Below are 14632 nucleotides of genomic sequence, written 5' to 3' on the forward strand. Positions count from 1 at the left end.
TGGCATAAATTTGATGCATTTCTTTCTTTTTTTTTTAAAGTATGTCTTATTGATTATGTTGTTACAGTAGTTCCAATTGTTTTCCCCTTTGCTCCCCTCTGCCAGTACTCCCTTCCCTCCAGCAATCCCACCCCCCTTAGTTCATGTCCATGGGTCATGCATATAAGTTCTTTGACTTCACCCTTTCCTATATTATTCTTAACATCCCCCCATCTATTTTGTACCAACCGATTTTGCTTCTTAGTTCCTGCATCATTTCCCCATTTCCACACCTCCCCTCTCCCAGCTGATAACCCTCCAAATGATCCCCATACCTATGATTCTCTTCCTATTCTGGTTGCTTAGTTGGATTTTGTTTTTATGTTTTAGATTCAGTTGTTGATAGTTGTGAGTTTGTTGTCATTTTAGTGTTCATAGTTTTGATCTTCTTTTTCTTAAGTAAATCCCTTTGACATTTCATATAATAATGGCTTAGCGATGATGAACTTTTTTAGCTTTACCTTGTCTGTGAAACACTTCATCTGCCCTTCCATTCCAAGTGATAGCTTTGCTGCATAGAGTAATCTTGGTTGTGGGTTGCTTTTCATCACATTGAATACTGCTTGCCAGTCCCTTCCTGCCTGCAAAGAGTCCTCTGAGAAATCAGCTTATAGTCCTATAGACACCCCCCTGTAGGCAACTCTCTGCCTCTCTCCTGCTGCCCCCAGGACTCTCTCTTTATCTTTCACCTTTGGCATCTCAATCATGATTCGTCCTGGTGTGGTCCCCTCAGGGTCCAGCTCATCCGGGACCCTCCGTGCTTCCCGGACCTGTATGTCCATCTTTTTTGCATAATTTGGGAAGTTCTCCTCATTTTTTTCAATTCTTGTTTCCTCATTCTGCACTGGTTGACTGTTTTCTTCTTCCTTATGTTCCAAATCATTGATCTGAACCCCGGTTTTCTTCCCTTCACCATTGGTTTTGTGTGGATTTTCCTTTGTTTCACTTAGCATAGCCTTCACTTCTTCTCTTATGCGTTTTCCATACCCAAGCATATCTGTCAAGCCTGTGAGCATCTTTATCACCAGTGTTCTGAATTCTTCATCTGTTAGGTTGGTTATCTCCTTGTCGCTTAGTTCTCCCACTGGAACCTTGATCAGTTCCCCCTTTTGGGCCATGCTTCTCTGTCTCCTCATCCTGACAGGCTCCTGTGTTTGTTTGCCTCTGCATCCCAGGTAGAGCTGTCACTCCTGTTATGTCCTAAGGGGCAGAGCCTTAGTGATTCGTCAGTACAGGGCAACCTGTTTCACCACGTTATGGTGCTGTATGTGGAGGAGGGGTCCGAGAGGGAACAATGCCGCCTGCCCAGCACTCACCCCTTTTCCATGCACCTTTCCCACTTTCCCACTGGACTGGCACCCCTCTAGCTGTTGCCCTGGCCGTTGTTCCCAGAGTGGGTGGGTCTGCAGATGTTCTAGGACCGTGGGGGCCCTTTAAACAAGCGGACTCTGCTGAGACCAGCAGTTTCTGCCTCCACTCCAACCCCCACTGGTCTGCATAGTCAGAAGCAGTGAGGCTTGATTTTCCCTGGTGCTGGGACTGTGGGTTGCAAGGTTCGGTGAGGAGCTGGGAACACTCCCCAGGTGTCCATCCTGACTTTCAAAATATGTGACTGCGCTTTCTGCCGGCCTGCTACTGCCACCGCTGCTGTCACCAACACACTACGTCCTCTTCTCCCAGCTCCGCTCCTCCTTCCTGTCTGGATGTGTATTTCTTCTTTATATCTTTGTCTCCTGGACTTCCATGTAGTTTGATTCTCTGGAACTTCTGGTTGTCTCCAGCCTTGAGGTAGTTATATTCCTTCTTAGTTGTGGAGGGAGATGTAGCCTGTCTGTCTACGCCTCCATCCTGGCTGGGAATTTGGTGCATTTCTAGAATGCCCGCAGGGCCCATCCCCACTTCCAGGGGAGTAGCCAGCACAGGGCTGCACTACAGCTGATTGAGTCAGTCAGCTGCAGGGGCTCAGGGGCACTTCTGAGGCCAGCTGCTAGGTAGCAGGTGCCTCCCAGCTACCTGACACCCTGTACACCTAGATTTCCCTGGACCACTGCGAGGCAGCTGACCACAGAGCATCTACCTGCTCAGTGACTCTGCCCCTCTAGGGCTTAATTTTTAATTAAACAATATAGGAAGCCTGACTGTGATCCACTGAGGGAATGGTTATGAGCACACAGTGTGAACTGTAAAGACTGGGGTAGAAAAGCCTGGTGTGGACACACTGATGAAAAGAAAGCAGAGGTACCCCTCTTAAGGAATGTCCTGGGCCAGCTACTGAGAACCCCATCCTGGGCAGAACACCATCCTTGTGAAGAGCGAAAAGTTCTAAAAGCATTATTCTAAGGAGGGGAGGATAAAAACTGCTGTCTTCTTTGCAGGTGTTGACTCACTGAAACCTCAGAAGAGGGCTGTCTCTGAACTACTGTGATTATCCCCACTGCACAGACAAAGGAACTGAGGCCCAGAGAAATTGTGAACTGTAGAAGCCCACATCTTAGTAAGAGGCCAATGGGGATGCAGAATGGAAGTAAGGAGTGGGTGAGGTGGAGAAGGGTGGAGACACTGGAGGGAGGTGGGTTACAGTGAGTTGGGACACTAAGGCAAGGAGAAGGATGCTTTCCGGAGGCAGTCTGTGACCACTTCCGCAGCCCCAAACCAGAGGCCACCAGCATGGGATGGCCCCTGTTCCCAGAGGCCTAGGCAGGAAGGCATTGGGACCTCTGGGAACCAGGCCCAGGACTTGCTGGCCTTTCCTTTGCAGACAGCTTGGGAGCACATGCTCCTACCAGCCTAGACTGTTATAATTTTCAGAGTCTTTTCACTTATCAGAGTTTGTAATGCTACATTTGTGTGACTTTCTCACTAATGTCTGGCACCTTCCCCTGCAAACTGGAAGCTCTGAAAGGGCAGGGAGCACACCAGGTGTTTACCACTCTGTCATCAGTGCAAAGTGCATGCTGGCGCATGGCTGACATTCATGAGTAGATGGAATGAAATGAAACAGTACAAAGTTAACCATGGTGAGAGTACAGGCTGGGGGACTTTGTGGGTTGTGGCTTAAACAGTCATTTCTTTGGTCTCAGCCTCACCCTTTATCCTAGGCCTGACTCTCTGCTTGAATGCATGTGTCCTTTCAGCACATAGGAGCTGGAGTGATGATCATTGTTTTAGAGGAAGTATTCAGAGGAAAAAGAGGAAACGAAGTTGATGATTTCTTGGAAGCTACATCTTTTCTACTGTGGCTTTATCTGTTTTACAGCTATGAAATATCTAAATGCAGCCATCCCATTTCACTGGAATGGCTGTCTCAAGGACATAACCAGGAGGTGACAGAGCTGGCTGTGTTCCTGAGATGGGAGGAATCACTCAGGACTCCAACTCAGAGTCTCTGCTATTCCTCTTCTCCTTCAGGGACTGAGTAATGGCCTCATAAAACTGTAGTAAGCACAATGACCTCTCCAGTTTGATTCCTATTCACTTGCAGGAATCATTTACCTACAAGAATTTATTTATTCCCAAACATAGAAGTGTCATCTATTGGTTAAGGATGCAGAATGGTTTCTGTATATTCCAGTATATAATTTGGCAGAATAGTAATTATTGATTATTAGAATCTTCATGGATTTTATGTCTATATTTATTATTGTGCAGCATTATTTGTGCTTCTTATCCTTATACTGTGGTGAGTGAGAATTTTCTGAGAGGAGGTATGAGTGTGCTCCTCCCTGCCTTTCCCTTTCTTCCTTTTTTAATGGCTACAAGAAAGTGTCTAGATAAAACCAACCAACAGGAATGACTACATACTACTGCTTTATGAACCTGACAGATGATTGCAATGGGCAACAAACCTGTAGGTAGAAAACCTATAAAACACCTAAAAATACCTCTCTTTTGTCAAGTTGTGATGAAGAATATCTATAGACCCAGGGAATATAGGTGGATTTCTTAGGTCTGGAAGACAAAATGTTTATAACACACGAGACTGAAATTCTAAGTTGCAAAGATATTAAGGCTGGGCTTGGAGGAAGAGCTTAGGTTTTCTTTATTTACAAGGTCTATAAAATTGGAATCATCCTGTATTTATCCCAGTAGCAGAGAAACAAAAGACACAAAGCCTGATTCTCATAAAAAGCAGGAAGGGGAAGACTTGGGAGTCCAACAAGGGGGATTCCAGGACCTGTCCTGTAGGATTAGGTCTGGGGCTAGAAATTTCATCCATACCACCAAGAACCTTTGGCCTAACAAAACACATCCATTCTTAGTCCCCCAGTGGCCCATCAAGTTCAGCCATGAACACTCAAGAGCATCCACATGAATCAACTAGGGAGAATTCCTCACCTGCCTGCCTCATTCACCTGCATCCATGCTTGTTCTTCACCCAGGCTTGGTTTTCCCTCTTCGGCCACTTTCGCATATTGGATTGGTTAACTGATTCTGTTTCCTTGGCTCAACTCTTGGCACTTTGGAGGGATTTTCATACCTACTGGCTTTCTTCTTCACCCAAGAAAGACACCTCAACCTACCTTTGACTTCTAGTATCCAACAATGAATTCCCTAGTGGGGGGCCACCAAACCAACTAGTAAAGGAGTTACTCTTTTAGAGCAATAGGAAGGGGTACTGGGAAAGAGAAGAGAAAGGAGGGTAGAAGGGAACAGCTATGTAGGCCTTGAAGGCTCCACTGTTCTCCCCAGACACAGCTAAAATGAACCCCTTTGGTCAATCTCCATTTTAGCATCAGTACCACTAACTGCTCAGATCTGTTTGCAAATCTGTGAGATGATTTGAGAATCTGAACATTATTAATGAGAAAGTCTGCTGTGTTCTCTAAATAGTAACACTGTGAAATGGAGTCACCAAATTCCATCAACAACAACAACATATATATATATATATATATATATATATATATATATATATATATATCTCTGAGGAATAAGATTTCATTTTTAAAAAAGCAGGTCAGAAATTTTTAATAAGTATAATTAATGGCTTCAGAGAGATGCACAAGGATATTGCCTTCATAGACAAATAAGGATATGAAAAACTCAATTGCTAAATTAGGAAAACCAAAAGTTCAATAGATGGTCTAAAAAATGGAATGAATACACCTGAATATCAAATTGGCAATATAGAAAAACCTGAGGAATTATCATAAAACTACAAAGAGATACAAAGCATAAAATAAAAGTTAAGGGTCAAGAAAGATAGAAAAACTGCAAAAGCCATCAAATAGGAGTTCTAGAAAGAGAGCATCGTCGTGGGCAGCCGTCCGTCTCTCGAGACGATGGTGCAGCTTCTTAAGAGTCTATCTGCACCGCCGAGAATGGCTGTGCAGTCCAACTCGGGAGTGACACGGTATCTGTCTCCTCCCGTGTTGAATCGACATCTTGTGATGACGCTGGAGTGTCCTCTCCAGTGAAGCTGAAGCTACAGAGCCTGGGCAGGGTGATATGGAGGGTCTGCTGTTGCCCATGCAGCAGACCCCCCCTCTCTTCGCAGCTGAAGTGTCCAAGGGAAAGACGGAGTCAATACAGCTTGGCTTCAGGTGCGCCGCAGGAGTTGCCGGTGTTGACTACAACGTCGAACCGCCTTAGGGACTCCGGCTCCGGATTTTCTGTCGGGGTTTACTCCCTTAGCCTTTCCCCTGAAGAGGTATGCCGCAAGGCAGCGGAGGTTTTTTGGAGTCAGAGTTTTCCTTCTCTGATGTGCCCTGACTGGAAGATCGAACCAGCGACACTTAGCTCGCAGGCCGACGCTCAATCCACTGAGCCAAACCAGCCAGGGCAAAGAAAGAGAGCATAGAGAGAATGGAAGGGAGGAAATTTTCTAAGAAATAAGAGAGGAAATTTTCCCTAAACTGAAAAAAAAAAAAAAATCATGAATACTGAGATTAGCAGGGCCCCTCAGGAGATTAACATGATAATCGAGTAATGTTTTCAAAATTCTTAGTGAAAACCACTTGGAACTATAACTAAATACCAAGCCTAACTATTACAAAGCTATCATTCATTGTGAGGGTAAAATAAAGACATTTTCAGGCATGCAAGAAGTAGAACATTTAAGTTCCAGAGACATGCTCTAAAACAAACAAATAAAAACCAAGTATTAGAGGATAAGCTCTAGTAAGAAGAAAAATCTTCGAAGACATGAAAAGAAAAATAAAAAAACAATACGAAAAACACCAGTGACCAAATAAAATAATAAAAGGTATTTTTAAAGAGTAAATAAATGCTGATTGTTTAAGGTAAGAAATTTTAAATGGCATTGTGGATACATTACTTGGAAAACTGACAGTTTTCCTCAAATGCATACCCTATGACCCAGCAGTTCTGTTTCTGGATATGTATCCAAAAGGAATGTATGGATATCTGTACCAAAAAGATACATGCTGGAATATTTATAGCAGTATTATTTGCAACACCCAGAAACTAAGACCAACCCAAATGTTCACCAACAGTAGAATAAATAACTTGTGATATAGGCATAGAATGAACTACACAGCACAAGAAAGGCACCATGCTATATGCTTCTGTGTGGGTGAGTCTCAGAGGCATAATACCAAGCAAAACAAGTCAGAAACAAAGGAATAGATAATATATAAAGTTAAGAAACAGGACAAATTGATTTATGGTAATGGGAGTAAGTGTTATGGCTTACCGGTGATAGGGGGAAATGACTGGGAGACCCAAAAGTCTTTTGGAATACTGGTAATGTTCTGTATCTCGCTCTGAGTAGTGTTTCCACTAAGTGTGTTCACCTAGGAAAAATTCATCAAGGTGTATAGTTAAGTTTTTTGCACATTAATGTATATATGCTATACTTTTATGAAAAATAAATAAGTAAAATAATCATGGAACAAAAATTCTAGAGAAGTGGTAAGTGGCGCAGAGGGAAGTAGAACTATCTCATTCAACTTCTTGTGGGGGTAACAACTACAGGTAGTGTTTTTTAAGTATAACTTTATACATGTTTCAAAGGTGAAAAAACAAAGAAAATTCGATTGGCATAACAAAATGTAAGAAAAGGGGAAAATAAACAAAAAATACATAAGAAACAAAAAAGTAAAACAGTTCTAATATCAACTATTGCAATAGATGTGAATGGGTTAAACTCATTAATTAAAAGAAAAAGGCCCTGGTTTGATAAAAATACAAACTCTAGTTTTGTGCCCTTTATGTCAAACATATCTAAATGAAACAATCTAGGAAAAATAAAATTGAAGAAATAAAAATGCCAATAAGACAAAAATATGGCAATAATTAATCAGATAAAAGAGAATCCAAAGTCAAAGCATTTAATAAGACAAAGAAAAGGATATGTCATACTGAAAAAATGGAATGCTCCACAGAGTAACAAGTAATAACCACTTTTTATTGCACAGCTTCTAAATTTACAGAGCAGAAACCTGACATAATTATAAGTAGAAAAACACTAGATCCTCAGTATCTCAGCAGGCAAATTTGATAAAACTCTCACAGAAATAAGTAAAAAGAGGATTTGAATAAATCAATTAATGAGCTTGATATAATCTCATACATACACTCTCTCACACACTAATTTCTGCTCCACTAACAGAGATAATGTATTTTTAATCAACAAATGGAATATTCTGAAAATTGACCTTGTGCAAGGCCATAAAGGAAATAATAATAAATTCAATAAAGCTATTAATATCTAGGCCATATTCCCTGATTGAAATGCAATAAAACTGAGTTAACAAAAATGTTTTAATAGCTCTTGAATAAAAAGAAAAATAAAACTACATAATGTACAAATTAGTTGTATCTGAATGATAACAGGAATACCGTATCACAATATCTGTTTGTCTGCCAAAGCAACACTCAAAGAAAAAAGTATGGCTTACATGCATTTATTAGACAACAAAAAAAGATTGAAGATAAATAAACTTTCTGTTCAAGAAATTATTAAAAATTATTTAAAAATTGCAGAAAGGTAGAATGATAGAGTTAACATTGAAGTAGAACTTAATGAAATAAAAAAATGCAGTTGATCAGTGAAATAGGTGTTTCAAATGACAAAAGAAGACAGGACAGAAAAGTAGAGCTACATACCCATCTGCCTTATAAACATAAATGGAACACTCCTAAATAATATACCATATAGAACAGAAACATGAAGGGCCATACAGAGGATGGGGTGCTGCCCAACAAAGTCTACTTCTGTCTAAGAATCATTCTGTATTTGTTTCACTCTCAATGTGTTGCGGCTACACAGGCGAGACTGAACACTCTGAGGCAGTGAATAGAGCAAGCAAGAGGGGTTTTATTGCCAGCGGCCAGGCCGAGACCAGTGTCTCAAAAATAGGCACCGACCCCAAATGGGGTTTAGGGCATGGTTTGTATAGGGCTTTGCTTCTTCTTTGGCAGGAAGCAGCCTTGCGAAGCAGGGGCTGGACAGGGCTGCAGGAATGTCTTGGCAGTAATAGGAACAGAGATTCGCAGGGCCATAAGGTTATCTCTAGCTGCAGGTGCAGCCTCTTAGTCATGGTCAAATTCTTTGTAAACCAATAATCTCTGCAAAAAGGCTAGACATCCTGTAAGACATAAATTTACAAGAGTTATAAACAAGTCACAAGCAAATAGAAGGAGGAAGAGGCTATGGGAAGGAGCTGAGCTGGGGGTCTCTCAGCTTGCAAATCATCGAGCAGCTGTAACAAATGTATTTTTTTCTCTACGTGCAACCCCCTCTCAGTCCCTCTCTGTCTGTCTCTCTGTCTCTCTCTCCTTTCAGCCCTCTCAACCTTCCTTTGTCCCCCTTCCTCTTTCTCCCCACCTCCTTTCCCTCCTCTCTCTGCCTTTCCCCTTTCCTTCTTCCTCTCCCCTCTCTTCTTTGTCCTCTCTCTCTCCCTCTCTCTGTAAATAGGTATGCATCTATCTATTTTTCATCTTTTCTGAATGTACCTATTCTGAATATGTTTATCTGTGAGTCTCTTTGCCTTTCTTTTCAAATTTGTCTTTTTTTTCAGTTTACATTTTGTTTCTTTGTATTCAGATGTTTCTGAGTGTCTTTTGTCCTCTATTGTATTTATGTATTTGTTTCCTATTTCTTTTCCTTAAATGCTACAAATATCAAAAATAAGTGAATGTTACAATTTTATTAATTTAATGTGCCTCAACTTTAATTTTTAATTAAGAACAGACTGTTTTTATAGTACTATCTTAAAATTAAATTGATTGAATTTTTAATTTTTAAATAATAGTTTACATTCAATATTATTTTGTTAGTTTCAGGTATATAGCACAGTAGTCACACAATCACACACTTCACAAAGTGCACCTCACCCATATTTCCAGTACCCACCTGGCACCATACATAGTTATTACAATAATATTGACTATTGACTATATTCCCTATGCTGTAATTTATATCTTCATAACTATTTTGTAACTACTAAATTGTACCTCTTAATTCCTTCCCCTTTTTCAACCAGTCTTTCAACCACCCATCCCATTCCTCTGGCAATCATTAGTCTGTTCTCTGTATCTATGAATCTGTTTCAATTTTGTTTGTTTCTTTTGTTCTTTAGATTTCACATAAAAGTGCAGTCACATGGTATTTGTCTTTCTCTTACTTAACTCACTTAGCATAACACCCTCAATCCATGCTGTTGTAAATTGTAAGATATCATTTTTTCTTTATGGCCAGGTAGTATTTCATTGTATATATGTACCAAAAATTTTTTACCCACTCATCTATTAATGGACACTTGGGTTGCTTCCATATCTTGGCTATTATAAATAATACTGCAATGAACAGAGGGCTCCATATATTCTTTTGAATTAGTTCTATGGATTTCCTCAGATATAGATCAAGAAGGAAAATTAATGAGTGATAGGGAGGTGACATTTTGAGTTTTTTGAGGACCTTCCATACTGTTTTCCCAATCTGCACCAATCTGTATTCTCACCAACAGTGCACAAGGGTTCCCTTTTTTCCACATTCTCACCAACACTTACTTGTTATTCTCCTATTAAATAGGATGTCTTTTTATTCTATTAATAGTTTTGTTTTCTGTACAGAAACTTTTTAGTCTTATTTGTTTACTTTTTGTTTCCCTTGCCTGAGGAGATATGTCAGAAAAATTTTGCAAAGAGAAATGTCAGAAATTTTACTGCCTATGTTTCCTTCTAGGAGTAGGTTTCAAGTCTAACATTTAAGTCTTTAATCTATTTTGAATATAATCTTGTATAGGATGTAAGAAATTAGTCTAGTTTCATTTTTTTGCATTTATTTGTTCAATTTTCCCAACACCACTTATTAAATAAACTGGCTTTACCCCATGGTATGTTCTTGCCTCCTTTGTCAAATATTAATTGACCATACAGGCATGGGTTTATTTCTAGGCTCTCTATTCTGTTCCATTGATCTACATGTCTGTTTTTATGCCAGTACCAAACTGTTTTGATTACTATAGCCTTTTAGTATAGTTTGATGTCAGGTAGCTTGATACCTCCAAATTTGTTCTTCTTTCTCAATATTGCTTTGGCAGTTCAGTCTATGGTGGATCTATGCAAATTTTTAGCTATTTGTTCTAGCTCTGTGAAATACACCATTGGTGTTTTCATAAGAATTGTATTGAATCTATAGATTGCTTAGGATAGTATTGACATTTTAATGATGTTAATTCTTCCCACCGATGAGCATGGTATATGCTTCCATTTATTTGCAAAATCTTCAATTTCTTTCTTCAGTGTCATATAATTTCCTTAGTTAAATTTGTTCCTAGGCATTTCACTTATTTTTAAGTTTTTTAAAATTGTTTTTCAATTAAAGTTCTCCATTTTTCCCCCATTTCTCCCCCCCAACCAGCCCACCCCTTCTCCCACAGTTATTCCCCACCCCGTTGTCCATGGGTCATTTATATATGTTCTTTGACTAGACCCTTCCCCTACTTATCCCCCTTCTCTCCCTCCCCCTTCCCCCTGATAATTGTTATTCTGTTCCTTTCTCAATTTTGTTCATTTGTGTTGTTCATTAGTCTCCTGTATCAGGTGCTATCTTGTGGTATTTTTCTTTCATTGCCTGGCTTATTTCGCTAAGCATAATTCTCTCTAGTTCCATCCATATTGTCGCAAATGGCAGGAGTTCCTTCTTCCTTTCTTCTGCATAGTATTCCATTTTGTAAATGTACCACAGTTTTTTAATCCACTCATCTACAGATGTACACTTAGGCTGTTTCCAGCACTTGGCTATTGTAAACAGTGCTGCTATGAACATAGGGGTGCATAAGTTCTTTTGAATTAGGGTTTCAGGATTCTTCAGATATAATCCTAGCAGTGGAATCGCTGGTTCAAAAGGCAGTTCTGTTTTTAGTTTTTTGAGGAAATTCCATACTGTTTTCCATAGTAGCTGCACCAGTCTGCATTCCCACCAACAGTGCACTAGGGTTCCCATTTCTCCACATCCTCGCCAGCACAAGTTGTTTGTTGATTTGTTAATGGTGGTCATTCTGACAGGTGTAAAGTGGTATCTCATTGTGGTTTTTACTTGCATCTCTCTGATGGCTAGTGATGTTGAGCATTCTTTCATGTGTCTATGGACCCTCTCTGTATCCTGCTTAGAGAAATGTTTGTTCAAGTCCTTTGCCCATTTTTTAATTGGGTTGTCTGTCTTCTTGGTGTTGAGATGTGTAAGTTCTTTATATATTTTGGAGATCTATCCCTTGTCTGAGGTATCACTGGCGAATATGTTTTCCCATATGGTTGGTTCCCTATTCATCTTACTGATGTTTTCTTTTGCTAAGCAGAAACTCTTTAGTTTGATGTAGTCCCATTTGTTTATTTTTTCCTTTATTTCCCTTTCCTTAGGAGATGTATCAGTGAAAATATTGTTATGTGGGATCTCTGAAAATTTCCTGCCTATGTTTTTCTCTAGAACTTTCATGGTGTCATGCCTTACATTTAAGTCTTTGATGCATCTTGAGTTTATTCTGGTGTGTGGTGTAAGTTGGTGGTCTAGTTTCATTTTTTTTTTTTTTCACGTCCCTGTCCAGTTCTCCCAGCACCATTTGTTGAAGAGGCTCTTTTCACTCCATTTTATGCTCCTCCTCCCTTTGTCAAATATTAGTTGACCGTAGAGGCCTGGGTTTATTTCTGGGCTCTCTGTTCTGTTCCATCGATCTATATGTCTGTTCTTATGCCAGTACCAGACTGTTTTGATCACAGTGGCTTTGTAGTATAGTTTGATGCCTGGTATTGTGATTCCTCCTGCTATGTTCTTCCTCAAGATTGCTTTGGCTATTAGGGGTCTTTTTTGGTTCCATATAAATTTTTGAAGTATTTGTTCTAAGTCTGTGAAATATGTTATTGGTATTTTAATAGGGATTAGATAGCATGCTTTAGATAGCATGGACATTTTAATGATGTTGATTCTTTCCATCCATGAACATGGTATTTGCTTCCATTTATTTGTATCTTCCTTAATTTCTTTCTTCAGGGTTATGTAGTTTTCTGAGTATAGGTCTTTTACCTCCGTGGTTAAGTTTATTCCTTGGTGCTTTATTTTTCTTGTTGCTCTAGTAAATGGGATTTTTTTTTTCATTTTTATCTCTGATATTTTATTGTTGATGTACAGAAATGCCTTCGATTCCTGTATATTGACTTTGTACCCTGCTATTTTGCCAAATTTGCTTATTATGTTTAGTTTTTTAGTGGAGTCTATAAGGTTTTCTATGTACACTATGATGTCATCTGCAAATAATGACAGTTTTACTTCCTCTTTTCCAATTTGGATGTTTTTTATTTCTTTTTCTTGTCTGATTGCTGTGGCTCGAACTTCCAAGACTATGTTGAATAGGAGTGGAGAGACTGTACATCCTTGTCTTGTTCCTGATCTCAAGGGGAATGCTTTCAGTGTTTGTCCATTGAGTATGAGGTTTGCTTCGAGTTTCTCATATATGGCCTTTATTATGTTGAGGTATGCTCCCTCTGTTCCCATTTTGCTGAGTGCTTTCATCATAAATGGGTGTTGTACTTTATCAAATAACCCTGGCTGGTTTGGCTCAGTGGATTGAGCGTCGGCCTGCGAGCTGAGTGTCGCTGGTTTGATCTTCCAGTCAGGGCACATCAGAGAAGGAAAACTCTGACTCCAAAAAACCTCCGCTGCCTTGCGGCATACCTCTTCAGGGGAAAGGCTAAGGGAGTAAACCCCGACAGAAAATCCGGAGCCGGAGTCCCTAAGGCGGTTTGACGTTGTAGTCAACACCGGCAACTCCTGCGGCGCACCTGAACCCAAGCTGTATTGACTCCGTCTTTCCCTTGGACCCTTCAGCTGCGAAGAGAGGGGGGGTCTGCTGCATGGGCAACAGCAGACCCTCCATATAACCCTGCCCAGGCTCTGTAGCTTCAACACGGGAGGAGACAGATACCGTGTCACTCCCGAGTCGGACTGCACAACCATTCTCGGCGGTGCAGATAGACTCTTAAGAAGCTACACCATCGTCTCTCGAGACGGACGGCTGCCGACGACACGACTTTATCAAATGCCTTTTCAGCATCTATTGATATAATCATGTGGTTTTTGTCTTTCATTATTTTTTGTGGTATATTACATTTATTGATTTGTGAATATTAAACCATCCTTGCATCCCTGGGAATCCCACTTGATCATGATGTATGATATTTTTAATGTTTTAATACTTTGGGTTTGCTAATATCTTGTTGAAGATTTTTATTTTACTGTTCCTCAGGGATATTGGCCTATAACTTTCTTTCCTTCTAATTTCTCTATCTGGTTTTAGAATTAGATTCATCATGGCTCTGTAAATGAGCTTGGAAGTTGTCCCTCCTCTTGAATTTTTGAAATTTTTTGAGAAGGATGTGTTCTTTTTTGAATGTTTGGTAAAATTTACCTGTGAAGGAATATGGTCTAGCACTTTTTAAATTGGGTGTTTTTGTATTACTGCTTTGAGTTTGTTAGTTGCAATCAGTCTATTCATATTTTTGGTTTTTTAAAAAACATTAAGTTATGGAAGATTGTATGTTTCTAGGAATTCATCCATTTTGTCCTGATTAACCAATTTGTTGTTGTATACTTGTTCATAACATTTATTATACTCTTATGTATTTCTGTGATATCAGTTGTTACTTCTCTGTTATTTCTGATTTTATTTTTCAGACTCCTCTTTCTTTTTTTCTTGATGAGTTTGACTAAAAGTTTATCAACCTTGTTTAGCTTTTCAAAAACCAGGTCTTGTTTTCATTGATTTTTTTGTATTTTTTTTTTTAGGCTCCATTTCACTTAATTTCAATATGATCTTTATTATCTTTAACTCACTCTCAGTTTTGTGTGTTCTTCTTTTTTCTATTTCCTTTAGGTGTAATGTTAGATTGTTTGTTTGAGATATTTCATGTTTTTTGAGGTAGGCCTGTAGTGCAATAATTTTCCCACTTTGGACTGCTTCTGTTGTGTCTATAGATTTTCTGTTGTTGTGTTTCATTTTCATTTGTTTAAAGATATATTTTTTAAAAAAAGATTTCAACTGTGATTTTAGTTATTTATTTTTTAAAAAATAGTCAAAACATCTTTATTTAAAGGATTACACTGTTAATAGGGCACATCTATTACCTAAGGATG

Source organism: Furipterus horrens, unplaced genomic scaffold, assembly GCF_987537825.1.
Source record: "Furipterus horrens unplaced genomic scaffold, mFurHor1.1.pri manual_scaffold_8, whole genome shotgun sequence".
NCBI lineage: Eukaryota > Metazoa > Chordata > Mammalia > Chiroptera > Furipteridae > Furipterus > Furipterus horrens.